This window comes from Octodon degus, unplaced genomic scaffold, assembly GCF_000260255.1.
Source record: "Octodon degus isolate 3935 unplaced genomic scaffold, OctDeg1.0 scaffold00070, whole genome shotgun sequence".
In the NCBI taxonomy this organism is placed as follows: domain Eukaryota; kingdom Metazoa; phylum Chordata; class Mammalia; order Rodentia; family Octodontidae; genus Octodon; species Octodon degus.
In genome coordinates, this window is record NW_004524646.1 from 1,477,856 (window position 1) to 1,499,966 (window position 22,111).

Below are 22,111 nucleotides of genomic sequence, written 5' to 3' on the forward strand. Positions count from 1 at the left end.
GATAGCTCAGTAGAATAAGTGCTTGCCTCACACACGCAAGGGCCTGAGTTCAATCCCCAGTTCTGCAAAAAAAAAAAAAAAAAAGAATAAAGGCAGAAGGGCAAAAGTAGGTATAAAATGAAATAAAAATTTCTTCCCATCCTGTCAGGAATCCTGTCAGTTCTTCTTTCATATGTGTTTTTTTTTTTTAACCCAACAATATCAATATACTAATACATATAATGTATATACACATATAAATGACTTGACATTTTTATATTAGCAGCATTCCATTTTTCTGTAACTTGCTTTCTCACTTACTAAGGCAACGAAAGCTCTGACACAGGAACATATATCGTGCTATCTTCTAACTACACCACGAAGTTGAGCAGGTTCTATAACTTTACGGCACCTCAGGTCTTTCAGTCTGTAAAATATGGGTGCAAGTGAGTCAGCACGTGTGCCGGAGTTTGGATATGAAATGCCAGCCCTCCCCTAGGTACATACGTTAAGGGCCTGGTTTCTGGGCCAGCACGGTGTGCCTGGGTTCCCAGGCCAGCATGGCACACGATACTGGGGATCGAACCTGGGTCCTTGCGCTTGCCAGGCAGACACTCAGACTGCCGAGCTATCTCTCCAGCCCATGCCATGATGCTACTGGGAGGTACAACCCTCCCCCCCCCTTTTTTTTTTAAGGTATTGTGGATGGAATTTAGGGCCTTCACACGGAGCTAAAAACTCAAGCTCTGTTTATTTATTTGACTATTTATTTATTTACACTGAGATAGGACCTCACGAGGTCATTAAATTCCCAAGGCTGGCCTGGATTTGTGACCCTCCTGCCCAAGCTCTAAGGCTGCTGGGATGACAAGCGTGTATCATCATGCCCAGCAGGCAGGGAAAGCCTTACAAGGTGCGGCCTGGCAGCAGCAGTGAGGTGACTGGGGGCGTGCCCGAGGGGTGCTATTGGACCGGCCTTGTCCTGCCTTTCTTTGCTTTGCTTCACTCCCATGGGCTGATCATTTTCCTCCGCCCATGTGCTCCTGCACGACAAGCCCCAAAGGCAGACCAACACCTCCTGAACTGTGAGCCAATATAAGTTCCAAGTTCAGCGTCTAAGCTGAGTATCTTAGTTATTTCTTACAGTAACAAAAAGACATGAATTTCTTAGAATGTAGATGGCACCCAATACATATGTAGTTATGATTAATTACCACGATGCTTTTGTCCTTTTCCCATATATCCTATTTAAGTACTTCCCACTATGTTCACATAAATCATTCGTGCATCACACTCTTCTCTAGCGATGGAAGTTGAGGCCTTCTTCATTTGCTATCATTACAAATAATACTAAGATATCTTTCATCACCAATTTTTAATACTTTGGTGCAAAAATCCACAGGATCCCTTTCTGAGGGCGAATTTGCTAAGTCTGTGGCTCGTCGCTTTGGTAGAGCTTGTCCAGTGCCCTGCTGGGATGCTCTGCTAATGAATCCTGGCACAAAAACCTAGTGTGTTTTCCAGCTTCTCTCCAAAATGGGATATTCTCAAAAACCTGTCTGGTTTTTAAAACCAGACAGGTACAGTGTTACTCTTTGTTTTTGTCTGAACCCCTTTTACATGCTGAATGAGATTTATTCTTTTTTTTTTTTTTTTTTTTTTTTGCGATACCAGGCATTGAACTCAGGGCCTTGCACTTGCCAGGCAAGTGCTTGTTCTACTGAGCTATCTCTGTGGCCCGAGATTTATTCTTTAAGTCTCAGGTGAGACGCAGAGGTAACTCTGAGCTAGTGAGGAGCACAGACAAGGTCCAAGTCTGATCTCTTGGCAGGATCACCCCAAGAGGTCCGGACCACAGCTCCAGGAAGACAGTGTGACGGCCACTGACCAACCCCCGCCTTCTCCAGGGTACTTGCACTGGGGCAGCCGTGGGCTGCTTTGTTGTCCGGTTAGTGTGTGTGCCTCCCGGGGGACCAGCAATCCCCAGATACAGAGAGGTCTCAGGCTCATTGTCAGCACAGAAAGTGGGGCTTCCCTGGCCACAAGGTCGCGATCCGCAGGTACAGAAGGCCTTGCGTGCACACTGCCTGACCTCCAAGGCCACTTGCTTCCTGTCCATGTTATCTCCCCTGTTCAGTCTCAGAGCCAAGTGGCTCATGGGCCGACTAGGCCTTCCATCTTTCACCTACTCTCTCTGAGAACCTCAATTACAACAAAAACAAAACAAACAACAACAAACAAACAAACAAAAACATCCTGGAGGGGGGGAAGGCTTCTAAGAGCAGGGAAAATGTCTGTTCCCATTATCCTCTGAGCGGCCCCGTCACCTCCAGAGCATGAGCGAGCAGGGGCTCAGAGAGCAGCTGGAGTGTGAGGCAAAACACCCCCGTGGCTGGCTCCGCGCTTGACGACACGTGGCCTCACTGTCTCCACCTACCGGATAGGAAGGCGACTGCCCCAGCATTCTACTGCTATAACAGAGTACTTGAGACTGAGCCATTTCGAAAGCACAGAGGTTTATTTTGGATTGTAGTTCTGGAGACTGGGAAGTCCAAGGGAATCGTAGTGGAATCCAGGGAGGATGTGGTGAGATTGAGGAGGCGAAAGAGTGAACATGTGAATAGGCCTGGAAATCTGGGGGGCGGGGGGCGCCATACTGTATAACAACCCACTCTCTCAGTCTCACTCTACCACTAACTCAATCTCTGAGAATGAGAACCCCCAAGAGAAGCACATTCATGCCTCAGCACAACCTAATCTGCTCTTCTACACCCCATCTTCAGCATAGCAATCTGAGCGTCAGAGGGAAAGCACCACGGTTGGGCCACAGCCCTGCCCGCCTTGCTGGGGCTGAGGGACGGCCCTGAGCACAGGCTACTGCACACCTCAGGGTGCACTGTAACATGCAGACTGCAACACAGACAAGATCTTTGGGGAATGTCAGTGAAGTGGCTGCCGCTGCAAGAATACTGCTCTACGAAGCCACAGCCTTGGGCGTGCCAGGCCTGCCCCTGGTTGGAGATGTTCCCAAGGCATCTGCCTGCCATCCCAGCATCCCAGCATCCCAGCATCCCAGTACCAAATCAATCATCATGACACAGACTAAGCTGTGGCTTCCTCCTGATTGTGCGGAAAAGTATTTCACAAGCATCTATCACACCAGCTAGAGAGGGTATCCAGCAACTCTTCACTTATTTAGCAGCATCAGGAAGGAACCCCACAGTGTACTTAGTGGGATTCCCCAGCCAATGGGTACTCACTGTATACAAGAATTAAGTGCAAAACCAGTTGAAGGGAAGCATTCTACAGTCACTGTGTATTTCTCCACTCCTTCGTAAAAGGAGAACACTGAGCATGGTCCAACCTTTTCCCTTTTCTCACTGCCACCAAGATGCACTCTGATTGTCCCAAGGAGTCTGGAATCACGGAACCTGTTGTACCACTCATAACTTGGGACTTTAGGTAAATAATGTAACCTCTCTGCCCTTAAGTTTTCTTATCTATAAGATGGGACTAGAATACAGCCTTAAGGCTAGGGTCTATTCCAGTGGTAGCATGTGTGAGGCCTTGGGTTGAATCCCTTATGAAAGAAAAAGAGAGAGACAGGACAGAAAGCAGGGAGGGAAGGAGAGGAGAGGGAGAAAGCAGAAAGGGGGACATAGTTAATTAGGACTGTGGCTGCAATAAGAACACAAAACCAGCAGGATCAACTTCAGCTCAGCACATGGATTTGGAAACAACTCTTTTGTCCTGAGATACTTTTTGTTCCTATTCCTGGCTATTTTCCAAACGGCTGAATTTGTGAGCTAAGTAAGGCCCTCTTGTGCAGGCAAAAATTCCTTTTTGGGCCGTGAAGGATATAGCGAAGGTCCTGGCGGAACTTGTTAGGCCAACAGCCCAAGCCCAGACCCAAGCTCTCTGCTCCAATCAGGGAGACTTTCAGCGAGTGCCCTGGAGCAGCCCGGTAGAGACTCACATCAGAGCACACACCGTGGAGGCAAAGGAGGCTGGGGTGTAGCTCAGCGGTGGAGTGCCTGCCTAGCGGGAGTCCCTGGGTTCCCTTTCCAGCAAAATATCCATGCATGTGTGCGGGCGCATGCGCGCACGCTCACACACACACACACACACACACACACACACACACACACTTAGAAGAACTGAGGCAAGGAAATTAGAAGCTTTCTCGACCTTCACCGATACATGAGATCTTCCACAATCATCAGCAGAGACACATCCCCCCAAACAGTCAGGGTTTGTCCACAAAACCGATATAAAAGATGAATTAAAACTCTGGGACAGTCCACACCAAATACTCAGAAGGGGAAACGATGAACCAGATTCCAGAATCTGCATCTTGGCAGAGCTCAGAATCGGCCATCTGGCAGGCCAGGAAGGGGAAGGCCAGGGCCCTCCGCAGGGTGTCATGCGCACATGACACGCACACTGAATGTTCATTGTGGTGGCTTCTTTGTGTGGAGGTGGAGTCTAGGGCAGGCTGAAGCCCCAAGCCAGCCCTTGGTTCAGTCAATAGGACAACAGGACTGAAGAAATGAAATGCCTCTTCTTGAAGAGATTAGTCCGTTTTCCTCAGAAGGATGGAGGGAATTTTGTCATCTGTTCTGCTCATTCGCTTCCATTGAGCTTGGTTTTTAGATCCTTATCTGTGGCACTGGACTAATTACAAACACAGCAGCTGCCTCCTGCGAGTACCCAGATGTATTGCCCTGCACCACCTACCTGAAATTAGGTAAGGCCATGTGACCAATTCTGAGAAAAACAATGTCAATGGAAGTGGCCTGTCAAAACTGGGCGACTCGAGGAACCACCACATACCGCCCACTACCTCCTTTCCTCTAGTGGCAATAAGGGATCGTCCACCTCCATCCAGGAGCAAAAACAGAGATGACACAGGGCAATGTCCCCAGCCAAGCTTCAACACATAGGTGGAGTAAGCAAGAACTACAGCATCAGAATTTCATGCCACTGAGTCTTGGAAATTGTCTGTTACTCGTGGCCTGACCAAGCCTGAGGGGCACATACAACTTGGCCTCGAGGAAGGAACCTTCTTCCAATTTCATAATTAACTGCCACGTGTTCAGTTCTATTAAAATACATTGTGTGGCCACAGAATGTGAGGTACTAGGTACTCAGCTGGCTTTTAAAGATATGAAGAATTTTTTTTAACTATAAGGAGCCAATCTCCTTTCTAAAAGGTAAATTAGGAAGAACCAGAGCTGTGTAACCCCATTAAGCCCTCCAGAGGCTAATTTACCCCAATTCCTTTCGTGAGCCCCAAAACACAATGACAGGTGCAAAGGCCAGCGATTGCACCAGAAGCCTGGCCACTAGGGCGAGGGGAAAGCCAGCATTTTCATCAATTTCAATCTCTGACATGGAAAGATTTCTCTGTGACACTTCCAACCAACAGATGTGCCCACCCTCCCAAAGTCAGGCTGGCTTGGTCAAACGGGAATCCTTTTATTCTTTTTATTTTATTTATTTTCCCTGTGTCTTAGTTACTTGTCTCTCATTGCTGAGACAAAATACCCAATGCTCAGAATTAACAAAGGCAAGGTTTCTTTAGCACAGTTTGTGGAGGTTTCAGTCCATACTCAGCTGGCTCCAAGGCAGGGTAGCACGGCACAGGAGCAACACTTCAAGGTAGCGGAAGACAGCAAAAGTAGCAAGGAGTGGGGCGTGGGGGCACAAGCCTTGTCCCTTTACACCCTGTTTAAGCCACTGTTGCAAAATGCAGCTCTGAACATCACTGTGCGTGGACACCCACCCCAGTCAAGTTCAAGCCCATCGTCCTGTGCCTCTAAAGACGTATTTGAAGTCATCAATTTCATATGTATATAAAACATGAGTGTAGGCCAAAACTTATACCCATGCTCCCTACACTAAAAAATATTCCACAAAGTAAGTTTTCCCCATACTGAGATACTCACACAAATATGTCTGACATACTGGATGCAGTCTAGGAGTGTCAGCTAAGCTGTGACCAACAACCTCTTCATCATTTCTACAGATTACACCCTGTGGACATAGGGGCTGTTTACACAAATCCACTGATTCTATCATTTCAGGTCAGATTTATTGTTTTAACCATTATTACTTTTTCACTTATAAATCAGGACCAATCTATGTATTTTAGCCACCAAAATAACTATGCCATGGTCTGCTTTCTGACACTGCTAAAATTACCAGATCAGAATCAACAGTGGTGAATCAATAAAGTGCTCAGAAATAAATATGAGGAGGGGAGGTGGAAACAACCGCTTCATGTCAAGGCCAAAGGACCCGCCTCTCTCCGCAGCCCCTCGCTCTGAGCCTTACAGTTCACACCTCCACATCCATTTCCCAAGGTGCCCAGGGCTGGTCTCTAAGAACCTGGATGCATGCATCGCAGAACCGCTTGGATGTAATAGTCAATTAAATTATTAATGAAAGAACTGTACAAATAAAAGCACTGTGCTCTTTTATGCAGTAATAATTATTATCGTAAGCAATACAAATTGAATAATAAGAATCATCAGGGCAGTTCAGTGATAAGCTAACAATTTCCAGCAATCAAACCAAACATCTCTGCGCAGGCTGTTTAATAAAATAAATAGCAGCTTGTTGACATTTTTGTTCAGTTAAGCACACAGACAATTGTGAGGTTACGTTTGTGTCCCAGGTAGAAGAGCCAAGAAAGAAACGGAGTCGGAATAACACAAAAGTAGAATCCCCCAGTTCTAGTGGGGTTGATTTAAATATATCCTTATCCTAAGAGTGCATGAAATTCTATACTGTCCCTCCAAATCCAATGACACTGTTTATTTGTACATACACATACATGTATATAAGTACATATATGTCCATGTACATACTCATTATATGGATTTATGTATATAAAACAAGTCATTATAACTAAGTTTAACATTTCATTTATATTTGTGTGCAGAATAAATTTATATGCTAGAACGATACCAAGCCATCACTGCGTGAAGTCATTACCACACACCTAGCTACCTGTGATACAAGCAAATGCCAGGCCCAATAAATACACTATTTCCTTAGTTACTCCGGAAGCTTGTAACGTGGACACTCAAGAATTCTGTCCTCACACAGAACTTAGCACTGCCCAACTCTCTACCCATGTGCCAAGGACCCAAGCCAGTCAGCTGAGGGCATGGCCATCTATCAGCTCAAACTCATCACAGGGAAACTGACAGCATCCTACAATCAGTGAGTACTTCAGGCCATTTGCTAGCTTCTGTGACCAATGTCTTTTTGTTCACCTGGAAAACTTCGCAGCACTATGAAGTAATCGCATCCTTTGCTAGTCAGGGGAGGGCAGAGTCAAAGGCAGTAAAGTTTCTCCACCTTTCAGGAGGACTAACGCTGACTAACAGGCCTACAACGTGGCATCTCAAGCACATGCACTGTGTAGTAGGTCCAACCATTCAGAGGCTACTGGACTGGGCTCTCGGGTGATATGCCCTCTCCGAAGGCGTCTCTCAGAGCTGAGAGTGCTGCTGCATGCCTGCAATCCCCGCACTTGGGAGGCTGAGGCAGGAGGATCACTATGAGTTCAAGGCCAGCTTGGGCTACATAGCAAGACTTTGTCTAAAAAAGCAAAACCCTAAGCCTCTTGCTTCTTTCGTGACATATTCGAAACCACTCTTGCAAGAGGTGTCAACTTCAAAACAGCTCCTCCTCTTCAGTCTCCCCAAAAGACGCCCCTGTTCTGACCTCTAGCTGATCCTCTAAGTCTAACCTTGTCCTTCTAAACCTCCACATTGTCATCTGGACCATGCCAATGACACTCTGAGCCCTGAGCACAGCGGACTTTGGACCCAGAGGACTTCCTCCCAAGCTGATGCTCTAGGATCCAGCTGAGAGTTCATACGCATGGCCCAGTGTGAGCAAAATTAATGTGACACCTACTCGCACACCTCTGAGGGGACATGCAGTCAGTTGGTGCAATGTCAAATTGCGTGTGACCATTGGGATGCACAGGTGCCCTCTGCCTTTGCAGCGGTTGGGTGTGCCAGATGTCACTAAGGACACAAATGTGTGACAATGGAGTCCCAACACAGAGGACTATGAACAGACACCTCCTCGCCTTTGCACATACTTCTCCCCCTCCTCAAGTCAGGCAGAAAGCCTTCAATGCTGGTAACATCTCTCATGCTTGCCCATTTTCTTCTTAATAAGAAGGATAAGTCACAGGCTGCAGACCTCCTGTAAAGAGTGGCAGGAGCCAGGAAAGAGGCTAGGGAAGGAGGCAATCCCAGCGCCAAGAGAGGTCCGACGGCCCCAGGCGCCATTTCGACTGCATATAGCAATAAGATCGCAGAAGGATGGTTCACGCATTTCTCAGTGACAGACACATATTTATTAGGTGGTCCTGTCCATCTGCGGACATCAAGACTGTACTCTCACACACCTCGCTGGTGGGGACAACCGCACACCTGGGCTCTGTGGTGTAGCCTGCTGCTCCTGGTCTACGACGTGCACACTGCGCAACTGTGCTGAGCACCCTAGGAGATGGTGACACATTGGTGAATGCTGTGCCCATTTGTACCTGGCAAAGGTACGGTAAAAATGCTAAGCAGGAGGAAGCTTTCAGGTCCATACATCTTATGACACATGTGCTCCACCGAAGACCGCAACACCACCCCCGTGGAAGGTGACTGTGACTGTAGTTTAAGGACAGCCAGGTGTATACTGCCGACTTTTCATTTTTCCAAGTGAGAATATTGACCCTCACTACCTTGAATTTATTTTTCTTACCTGACAGTGGGGAATGGTTCATTTTTGAACACTTACCTGTGCATATTTCATGTCTGTTCATTAGCCCACCAGCTCAAGCAAGGGGCCTTGAAATTGTGAGGGATAAGGGAGAATATCCCTTATCCTTAGCTTCCCCACTGGAATTTCCCAGGTGTCTAAGAGCCTCTGAGACAAACCAGCCTGCATTTCTCCTTTGTTTTTGTGGGGCTGGGGGTCAAATCCAGGGCCTCACACAGGCTAGGCTAGTGCTCTACCTCAAGAGCTACATCCTCAGCCCCATACAATCCCAATGGATTCCCCAATCAAACTACTTTGTTCTTAAGAAAGAGAATCTGGTTATCTTCCTTCAGAGAATTTCTGTGAAAAATCTTTTTAAAAGTGTTAAGGAATCATCTCAACAAACAGAAACAAGCTCTCCTCTGCAACACACCAGCACAGTCAAGGTAAGATTCACTCCAATCCTGGATGGAAGGGCAGCATACACACATCTAATGGAAACAGGCCCTACCAAAAGAAGGCTTTCAAGCTTTCAGCCCGGGGCCCTGATGCCAACAGCCTAGCACCCCTCCAGGAAGGATGGGTGTGCCTTGCTGCAAGGCCAGAAGCAGCCACGGCCAGGCTGCCACCCTCTGCTCTTGAACCTCCTCTCTCTCCAGCAAGCCGGGGTGACTCTCTAAGGGACCCAGCGTGCAGGCTCCAGGCCAGAGCCAGGCCTGGCAGCACAAAGGACCTAGACCAGCCTCACTTCTGAGCTCCTGAAAGATGAAGATCATGGGTCTGGAAGTGCCCAGCAGCACCCACTTGCTGCGTGTGAACAGGCATCTCGTCCATTTCTGTATGGTAGTCGTGAAAATACTTCAGAGAACAATGGGAAGAAAGAATTCTGAGGGAGACATAAAATAATCAAACTCCCTTATCCCTCAAGAACAGGCTCTCTGGCCTCTCCAATCCTTGTAAACAGCTCATAAAGGGGCTTAAACACCGAGGGCTGTTTGTTGAATGAACAAGTCAATGAAGTCTCTTATTTACCTTGTTATCTTTGGGTACACAGAGCCAACCGACTTGAACATCTTTTAAATGAAGTCTCATGTAAATGAAAGCTATACTTTAATTTCACTTAACAATTATCAGTCCAGACCATACATTCTTAGGTAACAGTAACTGGAAGAGTAATTTTAAGAGCTATCAGTAGATACTGTTTACTCTCTGCTTCAGACCATGCCAAGAGCTTTTTAAGAATTATCTAAGCTGGGCAGAGTGGTGCACATCTGCAATTCCTGCACCTCTGGAGGCTGAGACAGGAAGATTGCAAATCTGAGGCTGGCCTGAGCAGCTCAAGACCTGTCTCAAAAGAAAAAATTAAAAGGGCTAGGGATGTGGCTTGCGGCCACACACGTCCCTGGGTTCCACCCCAGCACTGCAAAAACAAAACCAAACCAAAAACCCTCTCATTCTCTCACCCTTTATCTAAGATATCATCATTCCCATTTTATATATGGGAAAATGGAGGCTCAAAAATGGTGTCCAATGTCTCGCATGTGGGAAGTGGAAGGACTGGGACCTGACAGTCCCTGGTGGTCTCCTCCGGGATCCACTGGCTCAACTTGGAATCTTGGATCATGGGGGCCGGGGAGATGGCTCAGTGGAATAAGTACTTCTCTGGCAAGCACAAGGGCCTGAGTTCAATTCCCAGTTCCACCGGAAAAAAAAAAAAGAATCTCAGATCACAAAAGCCAGCCCTGCTAGAGGTGACAGCTTTTGAACATTAGCGACACTGGTGAACACCCAGGCTGCTCTTTCTCCCTCCAAGTCAGTCTGGCTTTTGCTCGGGCTGCACGGCCCAGTCCCTCAGGAACTCCAGCCTCCGCCCTCAGGCCTGGGTTCCCCACACAAGGTCAGCCTCTTACTTAAACCCAGCTCTCTCAGAACAGAGAGCGCAGTTCCAACACAGTTTAGGATGAGCCCACACTGGGAGTTGTTTTAAATAAAGCGAGCTCTCCAGAATCACAAGCACTCTGTGTGACGGAGTTCGGGGTGACAAGGGGGCCAACCCTGTCCCCTACTGTGTTAATGTCTTGCTTTGCGATTTTTGTGCCCTCAGTTTCCTGCTAGGTGGAATACAAATGCTCATCTCCCTCATAAAAATCACATGGCAACCAAGTGAGGAATAAAAATATTTTGTGAAAAAATTAAATGCCTTCTGAAATGAAGAGGCTAACGTCGCACCATTCCCAAATGGCACAGGGTTATGAAAAATTATAGCAGTGCTTACGAGGCCAAGCTGCACACCAGAAACTCTCCTGGTGACACACGTGGGGGAAACACCAAGAGCCACCACCAAAAGTGCTAACTGGCAGCTGACAGCGAAGCTCCCTGAAGGTCTATGAACCAGTTCTCAGGGGTCTTCGGTTGTGCTGTGTAACACGAGGCCCTCCATTAGGACGCAGGCACCACTGTGTCCCGCAGTAATCAACTTAGGGATTGAGATTAATTATCCAGTTTCCACTACCCATTGGCACCCCGTGTTGGAAGGGGGCTATAAGAGCCAGGGACTTGGAAGGGGCTATGGCAAACGAGGTTTGAGGTCTGGGCAGTTTATCATCACTAACATGGACAGAGGTCTAGCCTCGTAAGCTTCTCTTGTCCTTAAGGACGATTCACATGATGAGAACATCACAGGAAACCACTGTCTGTCTGTCATCTTTTTTTTTTTTTTTTTTTTTTGGTGGTACTGGGAATCAAACTCAGAGCTTTACACATTCTAAGAACCAAGTACTCTCCCACTGAGGAAACCTCATTGAGCTGTTTGTCGACTGCTGGCTCCAGGTCACCGTCCAGCTACCTCTGCCTCCGGAGGCCTCAGACTCCATCTGGAACAGGGGTCTCTTTTTTCCCTTGTCAGTCTCTCATTTTCTCCATTGTATTCATTCAGAAGGAGCGGGGAGAAAAGATCTCATAAATGTCATTTCATATTCCAAGCAATTTGCTATAGGCAACTACACCATTACTTTGTACAAATAAATTTACATAAATCATTATTAGAATGTTTTATCTTGGCAACATTATTTGGTTCCCAGAGCACAAATTAAATGCATGCTTAAAGCAGAATATTTTAAAGTTATTCCTATATTGTTTATGAGACAGGATTAGAAATTTCCATCTAATTTTTCTTTCATAATGGAATTCCTTTAGTTTTCTTTGTACATTTAGACACCACGTGTGTCATTTTGCGGGGGTTTCTTGAAGCGAGGCATGAACTAGGCGACTTTTGTGTCGGTCTCATTTCTCAGCAACTGCTGCCTCTGATTTCATGGGCTTGGGTCTCGAGACCGATTAGGAGGGCAGGGAACCAGGGAAATGACAATCCACAGGCCTGCGAGCAGATGACGTTTTGTTTGCTATTATTGTGTAAGCTAGGGGAGTCTTCGATGGTGGCTGGGCTTTAGTTAAAAATCAAATAGATTTGTAAACCAGCCCCTGAACTTTGTATGGGTTGGAGTGGTGCCTGGATGAACAGGACAGCACCCGGCAAGTTTTCGATGGTGGGAGTCTTACTCTGCCCAAGATCTTAAAATAACACCCCCCTCCCAAATATAAAATGCAGTGTCCAGTTTTAAAACAAGCTGCATTTATCAATGGCAGGGTGGGGAGTGGTAGGAAGGGACAGCAGGGGATGTCTGCACCAGTCCTGCTATTCCATGGCTCTGGAGAATTACCCAGGCACCCAACACCTCATCTTCTCACTGCTGTCATGAAAAGCTGAACCCACCGCTCAGAGGTCCCCCTTTCTAGCTGTATGTGGCCTGAGAACAGACTCTAGGCCAGTGTCAGAGAAGTGGCGCTGTGAGGTCAGAGAGGCAACCCTTGAAAGGATGCGCAAGCAGCCCCGTGGAATACCTGAAAGCACAGAGTTGTAGGGGCCTGGGTTCGAATCAGAGCCACTCACTAGCTGGGCTGAATGTCAGCAATGCAAACCTTTCTGCTTCTCTGCAGCTCTATTTTTTTGAGAGGGGATTGAACTATACTGGGGATTGAACCCAGGACCTTCATACTAAGCTGCACTCCTAGCCCTTTTTTGTTTTTTATTTTGAGACAAGATCTCACTGAGACACCAAATTGCCAAGACTGGACTCCAACGTGCAGTCCTCCTGCGCAGCCTCCCACAGTGCTGGCATTACACACATGCGTTGCCACACCCGACTCGTACCAGACCTTCTGAGGTATTTGCAGACATGTTATTTGAATCTTTCAAAAACTCGAGAAAGGGCTGGAGAGATGGCTCAGTGGTCTAAAGCACCTACTTGAAACAAGCTTAGCAAAGCACAGGGACCGCGGTTCAATCCCCCAGCACCACATGCCAGCCAGCCCCTCCCCCTGGTGGGCTGAGCTGGCCACGCACGCACACACACACACACACACACACACACACACACACACACACTGTAAAAATAAATAAATAAATATAAAAAAAACTCGAGAAAAATGTAAGACTGGATTAATTGTCCTATAACAAGACGCAAACAAAGGCAGCAGAAGCAGCACAGGCTTTTCTACAGCGACCCAGTGTCACAGGGCAGAGCGACCCAGATATCTACCTGTACTTCCAGCAGGGAGACGGGGGTCACGTTCCTCATTCTAGCCAATGCACTGGGAAGCAGTGAGTCGTCACCACTCTATGACATTTAAGAATAGGTGCGAGGTCTCAAGTCTCCTGTCACATGTTGTACCAACCAGGAAGCCACCCAACCTAACTGCTCATTCCAGCCTCTGAGTCTTGGGATGCACTTTTTAGCCAGTTAGTAAAACTAGAGCGCACATCTCCAGCCATATTTTTCAGGTAATGCTGCTGGCCCACTAGCCACTTGGAACCACTGTAGTTTAAGTCCTAGCTAAATGCTGTTCACATCCAACAGTGTATGTTATCACACCTGGCTAGAGAGCCACGACCCGAGAATTGGTCAGAAATGTACCATCTTAGGCTCCAAGTCAGACCTACTGAATCAGAATGCACCTTTTAGCAAGGCTGCCCAAGTGACTTGCTTGCGCAATGAAGTTTGAGCATCTTGCTTTAAGCTATTCACAACACCATACATGCTCTGTTGAGAGATTCCATTGAGATTTCACAAGGTCTAAGGCACAGGAAAAGGGAAAATCCTAAAGAAATTAAGGCTCTTACCTAGGTACTTATTATAATCTGTCTGGCCAACTGTGGTCAACCTGGCCAGATTCAAACTTGCTTAGACGAACTCAAATCTGTATCACTCAAAACAATCATTTTTCATTATTTCCTTAAGTCCAGAGGAAATTAATTATGTATTTATTTTGTTGCACCTAGGCCCTGAGCTCTCGGATTTACTTTTCACCAAGTATTCTACAGGTATCCCTGGCTCAGCCAATGAGTAAGGTTAGAACCCACACATATCTCTAACTTTCACTATAGTTTTCACTCCACAAGATCATCAAATCCTCATACACTGGGAGAAACATGTTGCCAAATGTAAGTGTTGTAGCTTACGCATGGTAAAACTTCATGCTTACTGGACTTAAAACCAAGTATTTATTTGATTTGAAATAAAACAGCTCACATCAGCACCAAGAAAAAAGAAAACAGCTCCAAAACTCAAGGTTCATTTTTAATTCAGTGCTGATTTATTTCAACATGTAGAATAATCCAAGATTCCCAGATGGATCCTTTAAGGAGAAATACTGTATCTAAGTTCTTGAAATACAATAGCCCCAATGATTTAATTGAAGATTAAAGAGAGAAATGGAAAAATAGAGCTAGGAAGTGATCAATTCACTATCTCAGGCTAGAAACCCTATCCCTCACTCCTGTCCTATTCTAATTCTACTCATCCTTCAAACCTATGTCTTTAATGAGGAAAAAGTTCTACACCTCAAATTTTGCAAATTCTTAGGTTACACAATTACCAAGGCCTCTGGCCAGCAAACTTCTGTATGAGGCCGGTTGATGCATAGTTTATGGTTTCCGTTGTATCTACTGAATTCTGTCGCTGTAGTATACAAGCTGTCATTGATAATCCAGAAATCAATGAACACAGATGTGTCTCAATAAAACTTTATTTAGAGACATCAAAACTTGAATTCCATCAAATTCTTATGAAGTATAAAATGTTAATCTTCTTTTAAAACTTTCAAACCATTTAAAATCAGTAGAATCCTTCTCAGCCTGTCTGTCATGTACCAATAGGCAGTGGGCTGCCCCATGTGAGTGGACCCAATGTAGTTTGCTAAGCCCTGACCAAGGTTTAGAAAAAGTAGGACAGCTCTCAATAGACTATCACTTCTGTGGGAAGGGAACATGAATACTGTTATTCTAGTTCTACCTCTTCCTTTAGCTGGAGGCTGGGGCTGTGATTCCAGAAGGCCAGAGTTCCTCAGTCAGTGAGGGCCTGTGCTCTTTGGCCCAGCGTGCTCAGGAAGCAGCGTGGCCAGGGCACCACCTGACTGGAGAAGCGAGCCTCTCAGCTGGCAAATCTAAGGCCTTTAAGACCCTGCACTAGGCACTGCTGCTTTAACCAGCCAGGTAGAAAGCAACAATGAAAAGAACCAGGTATGGGCAGGATTGGGTGCGCCACACCCAAATTAATCAGAGCACCTGGCTCCCTATCCCTGACTGTGGCCCGGGCTTGGGCTTTGAGACTCCTAAACCTAAATTCAGACTTTCAAAACTTACTAGAGATGTCCTCCTCATCAACTTCCAAAGAAACTCATGTTGTTGGCTTCTGACCCTGCAGCTCGACCTCCCAGCTTCCCGTCAAAGCTTGTGAGCACCAGGCACTGACAGCACAGCCTCTGGGCCATCCCCAAGCCAGAAGTGTCTGGCCCCGCTGGGAGGAGGTGGAGGCAGCCAGGGAGGAGAAGAGTAAGTAGGAGGTAGAAAGGCAGGGGTAGGGTGTGGACAGGCCCAGCAAGGCCGAAAAGATCAGCAAGACAGCAGCCAAGCCACAGATAGCAACAGTGGTCACTGTCCTTGGAAAGACACTGCCAGCCAAGGCCCCTTACGACAGGGCAGGTGGGGATTCCCGGGGTGTTCTGCTCCACTGTCCTTCAGGGACGTGGGCCCTTAGGCTCTGACTCCGGCTGGGACCAAAAATCAGGGTCCTCCAAACACTGTGATACGGGCAGCCAAGGCCTTGCCACCTGGCTCATTGAGGGCTCATTCCTACTTTCCCATCAAAGCTGTCATTGTGGCCCTGTCACCACCCTCTTCCCTCTACCTGACCACATGATCAGTGGAAACAAAGCCACTTGTGACCCTTCTCGGTCTATGAATACTCCCCTAACTATCTCAGTCCCAATCTGGAGGTTCTTCAGCTTCCTGAAGTGAGGGCTAAGGTGCCCATTCTGACCCTCACCTGGATCCAGAGGTTTAGCATGTACTAGCTGTGAACCTTTGGCAAGATGACAACAAGCTCCCTGAGGATGGGCATCAGTCTTATTTCTTTACTTTTTTATTCCATCTATCCCAAGACCACAAAACATGTTCAGTAATACTTATTGAACACAATGAAGAGATACAACATTATAAAGAGTAATACAATTAAATAAGGTATTATGGGAAAGAAGCTAATGTAGAGGCACAACATTCTGTAGGAAAATTCCCAGCATGATTCTGGTTGCTTTGTGCATCTAAGACACACAGTGGAATTTTAAGTAAAGATGTGATTCAATGTTTTCAATCATCTTAATGTCTAAATTGGATTGACCACATTGTCAGTCTGATCAGCTGCATGAATTGATCATTAAGATTGGGAGGAGAAAGGGATGCTGCCAATGGGTGGAGAAACAATCAATTTGTCATTTGCATTTAAATATAGCTTTAGTGTTTCATGCATTCAGTGTAAGCATCCAGGTATGGTCAGGCCAGCTGGGGAAGGGGAGGCACAGCAGGATTACCTGAGTCAGAATGGGTCCAGGAAGCCAAGGTCAGCATCGCTCCACCTCCGTCACAGAATGGACAAAGGCGCTCCCATCATCATAAAGCGATGCTTCCAGAGGCTGGTGGGAAGGAGCAGAAGGAAGAGGCCATTAGAGGAGAGGAGCAGAGAGCCTTGGCAACTACGGCGGCGATGCCCTGGCCGGCCTGTCCCTAGAAAATGATACACTTCAGGGAGAGTCAATTGCAACAGTACCTCTTTATTTCTTGGATAGTTATGGAAGGACTGAATCTTTCAGGATAGAGTGTTTTTAAAACTGCCTCCCAGGGCATAAGAGGACACAGATATCTGAAAATATACGCCACGGATACTGTGAGATTATGTGATTTTACTGCAACTGCCATTGAGACATTTGTGAGATCATTTTATTTTACTGTAGCTGCTTCTGAAACACTTGTCTCTATAAAGGGAAAACATCAGTGCACTAACAAGCATCCAAGGCCAGCGATCCTCCCCGTGCCAGCCTTGATCCACTGGACAGACCATGGAGACAGGCTGCAGAGTCAGGGGTTCTCTCTTCTACTGTAAAGTGAAATTGCTCTGGTTCTAATCCTTGAGACTAGCTCACTAAGGGGCTTCGAGTTACTGGGTCATAGTTCACCAATAATACTACAAAACAGGGAGGCTGGTACACGAACTCGATTGCACAGTAATTTTTGGCTTTTTAGCCCAAGCTTCAAAGATGACCAAAAGTCAACTCTAACGAAAACAATGGTATAAGCCAATGATACGCTATGATATTATCCTACTAGCCCCACCTACCAGTGTGAGAATGCCAGGAAATAAATTCATTGAATCTGCAGTGCTCAGAGTACAGTCCCTGAGCAACATACATGCTGCCTGAGAGCTTGTTAAGAAAAGCAAATTCTTGGCTCAGACCCAGGACGCTGCATCAGAATATCTGGAAGGGGAACTCAGAGATCTGTGTTTTCACAAACCCTGCTAGTGATTCTGATACAGACTGTTCATTTATTCACTCAGACAAAGACATTGACCCTGGTGCTATAAAATAAAAGTATTCTGCTCTCCTTTGTGTTTAAGCTCCAATTAAAGAAAAGGCACTGAGCAAGGGCCTGGAAGGGAGGAAGATTTAGAGACGGGAGGTGACAGGGAGGCCCTGCCCTGAGAAGTGGGGAAGACAGGACTTGCGTCCAGCAACTCAACACAGCCTGTGTGCCTTCTACCAGGTAGTGGGTCGCAGAAGCTACTTGCCTTTGTGGCCAGGTGGAAGGTGAAAATAAGAGATAATCTCACGGAGACGATAGCAGTAATAATGGATCTTGAGATTGGGACAGGCCTGTGACGGGCAGGAAGGGGCAGCAGCAAAGCATGAGGGTTCTGCAGGACTCAGAGCGACTAGGTCTGCCGATGCACGAGAGACAGGACAGTGAGCTGGGCGACACCCAGCAACTCCTGAACGCAGACATAAAAGCCCGGGGACGTGGGCTCCTCTTTCTGTGAACGCAGCTCCTGTCTCCAGCTTATATCGGGGCTTATGTCAGAAACTGATGTCTGGTAATCGAGGCAACCTAACGATTCTGTAGCCACTTTGTTTTTTTGTATTTTTCTCACTGCATTTTCCAAAGTGGAGATTCTCTGCTGCCTTAAAGATTCATAGCTCAAGGTCTACCCAGGAGGAAGAACACAAAAGAAAATTTTAAAGTAGGCACAAGACTCTCGGTGTCACAGTAGATTCAAGCCATTTGATATAAGGACAAAAAACCCTCCATAGCCTTTGCATACCTAAAAACCCCTGAAGCCACCTTGGTTTTAACTTTATAAAATACACTGACAGTCATGAGTTTTAGTCCTCCTCAAAAAGTTAAGCTAATACCCAACATCTCTGGGTGGAGAAAAAGTACTTTTCATCATCAAGAAGTTTGGCGTTTGCTTCTAGAAAACTAACATCAACAGAATGTTTTATTTCCTGATGTTGGTAGAGGAACGGCGGGTCCCTGGAAGTGTATCTGATGTCACACCAGTGCTCGGACTGAAATGACGCTGGACTCAGAACCAGCAGCATGTGCTTCGCATCCCAGCTCTGCCATGTGACCATGCGAGGCAATACAGGCAGCTCACTGAGCTCCCAAACCTGTTTGGTTTTTGTTGTTTTCTTTGTTTGGTTGGTTTTTGGTAGAACCGGGGATTGAACTCAGGCCCTTGTGCTTGCCAGGCAAGCACTTATTCTACTGAGCCATCTTCCCAATCCCTCTGAACCTCAGTTTTCCAGCTGTCAAAAAAAAAAGCAGGCCTCAGGCTAGGGAGATAGCTCAGCAGTCTAAGCACCTGCCCGCCAAGCACAAGGACTCAGGTTCAATCCCTAGTACCACATGCCATGCTGGCCCTGGAACCCTAGGTATGTACTGCCACCCTGAAACCGGGTGTAGTGGCACATGCCCGTAATCCCAGCACTGGGGAAGCTGAGACAGAAGGATCACTAGGAGTCTGAGCTGCATAGTAAGATCCTGCATCAAATAAATAAATTAAAGATTTTTATTTTTTTCTTAAAAGCAGGCTTCAACCTGCTCCGCCCTCCTTGAAATGAAATAAAAAATAGATAAAAAGGTGCTATGAAAATTATACACTGCAAGCCTACACACATGTACAGAATTAGCCTTTTCACTGGGACATTGGGTCCTAATTAACACTTGTTACTGCACTGGCCTTTGAAAGTATAAAACTAAAATGTTCCTGCGCCCTTGAGAGTCTCCTTTTCAATATGTGCAGATACAGCAGTTCCGAGGAACAAACTTGGCACCAACCGATCCATTCTCCCCAGAAACATTTCAAGGTAAATTTTTTTACTCGTAATTTTTTCCCTTTAAATGCTCCTCTTTGGACCACAATAGAGCATCCAGTTATCTTCCAGCAGCTCCTGGTGAGCACGACTCCGTCTTCAGCAACACCGACACATACGATGGCAATAATTTATCATCTCTGCAGTAGTTTAGTCCCAGATGGACCATTTACTAATTTATTTCCATATGTAACTGGCAGAGAGATTAATCAGGCTTCCAACTTGGAAACCTGAATTGTGTTTTATTCCCTTTGCAGGCTAACTGTGGGCAAGAGAAAGCACATGTTTACATAGAGACCAAGAGGTCCTCCTGAAAATTCATGGCATTACACACGCACTCCTGCATACACTCATGCACGCACGCACACACGCAACCTATCCTAAGACAGCTTGCGTCTTGTGTCAGCTTGGAAGGCTGAGTCTTTCTTTAGATCCTCCTGGGCCTCACACAGGAGCCGTGTCTACTGCAACCCTGGGCAGAAGTAGCCCTGAAAGAAAGGGGACAGCACATCAGGCATGGTCGCAGGCAGCCACATGCCTCTCCTCTGGGCAGGGCCAGGAGCTCAAATTTCTGAAAGGAAAGAGATCTTTCGGCCATGGTGCTACACCCAGCTGGCTTGGCTACATGGTGTCCAGACACTGGAAACTATGTGCTTTCTTTTTTCCACTCTTTTTAAGGGTCTGAACTTGAGTGAATTCAGCAGCTGCCGCAGCTTCAGCAAGGCAATGGCTAATGGATTGGGAGCTTTGCTCCCAGTTTCCCAGAGCTCTCATCTTGGTCTACCTTTTTCATTTTAACCCAATGGTATTAGCCTCTAGCAAAGCGTTGGTTAATGGCATTGTTGTTGGGTGATGGTGTTTACATGTGGAGCTGAAGCCAATCCCAGCATGAGCCTGAAAGCAGAAGCTGATTGGTGACAACCTTAAGTGGAACCTGAAGTCAGCTCGAAGAAGGCTCAGCACACAGGACCTCCTATGGGTCCACATGCTTGGGCCTCTAATCAACTCTGTCCTTGGAGAAATCATTTCACAGTTCTGGTTCAAAATGCTCTTCTCTGTAATGTGAGACGGTTAGCTCTTTATAGCTCTTTAAAGTCCTTTTCAGCTCCAAAATCTTAGGACTCTATGAAAATGAAAATAATCAGCCATTCACCTGGTTGCTGTGCTTAGCTGATGCTAAACAGCAGGAGGTCTGGAAGCTTCTGAAAGAAGTTGAATAGGTCCTAGATGCTGGCAGCAGCGAGCCTTAGAACATCTCCACATCTGATGCTCTCTTCGCGCACAGAATATAAACATTTGAAGACTGTCCAACAATACATATCTTTACAAAGTTTTAAGACTTCAGTTCAAGCAGTTTGAGATATTATTCTAAGTACAGTTGAACCTACCGAAGTACTGAAGTCATAGCCCTTGCTTTTACACTCACCTCTTCATTAAGGGGCTCTGCAACTCATCTTAAAGCAAAGGAACATGTGCTGTAAGGGAAGGCAAAGAAACCAGCTGATAGGAAGCATGAAGAATTGAGTGACCACCCAGAGAAGCAGAAGCGCATGGCAGGAGGTCCTGCCAGGAAGCCCCACTGAGTAAGCAAATCGGAACTGGCCTTTGTGAAACACAGATGGGGATGAGGGCTCAGAGACACAGCAAGAGCAAAGGCCCTGAGCGTCCCCAGTATGGCCCCGACATGGCAGCCTGGGGCCCGAGGACAGGATGCTCAGTGAAGAGGCGCCAGGGTGAAAGTGAGGCTGGCAAAGGACCAGCAGATTGGCCTTTGCCTGAGGGCGCTGGGAGTCTTGGAGACATCCCGGGCAGGGAGGCTGAAGGCTGCCAAGAAGATCAGTCTGCACTTTCATTTTTCTCTTATTCATTCCATATGACCTCTATTTGGGAATCTCTCAAATTTATTATTTTTTAAAATAAATCTGGTCCTCGCATGGAATCCCGTGGGATTCCTACAAATACTGCCAGCCTTTTACGTTCAAATGACTCATTCAACTTAGGGCACTACGTTTAGATTTATGTGTTTTTCTATTCTTATGAAAGAGTGAAAATAAAATGACACAGATGGATACTTTGTTTTGTTTTTACGCTGGAAAATACTTCTGCATGAGGAGAAAAAGGCATACACGCGCTGAGCGCTAACAAGGTCTGCTCCAGCCTCCCAAACAGACAGAAGTTGAGCTTGTCCTCCTTAAGGTGTTCAACGAAAACTTCCTGGATTAATGAACCAAAGATCTCCATGGTCCCTCAAACCCCAAAACAGAATGCCCTGTGAACTCTCATACCAATGGCATTTGTTTGTTCTGCCTGGGGGGCAGCACCGGTGGCCTCGCACAGCTGTCATGGGGAGACTAGCCCACCAGGACACAGGGGCTCCTCAGCAGGCAAGCCAGAACACACACAAAGGAGTCTGCAAGTCACTCTTCTGAAAGTTCCAAACATAGGCTGGGGTCTACAGGATCCACTCAGGTGAGTGGGAAGAGGGCAGAGGGGCTCCTTCACCAACAAGGAGAATCCTTTGTCACAAGTCACCATGCAAACTTCCCCCACAAAAGACACAAACCTCCCTTGAGCTCTTGGGGCCACTCCAATG

The 22,111-nt window shown here is 46.6% G+C and overlaps 1 protein-coding gene across 4 annotated transcripts in view; it reads right to left on the minus strand.

The window, feature by feature from the left end:
- Foxn3 (forkhead box N3) overlaps positions 1 to 22,111 on the minus strand; it is a 440,054-nt gene that overhangs the window by 284,800 nt on the left and 133,143 nt on the right. For 3 of the 4 annotated variants that reach the window (XM_023719610.1, XM_023719609.1, XM_023719606.1), the window contains exons 2-3: positions 20,945 to 20,993; positions 16,681 to 16,782 (exon numbers count right to left, since the gene is read on the minus strand). The gene's annotated coding sequence lies outside the window, so the exon portion shown is untranslated. The remainder of the gene's footprint in view (positions 1 to 16,680; positions 16,783 to 20,944; positions 20,994 to 22,111) is intronic. The other variant, XM_023719607.1, reaches the window with a different exon arrangement.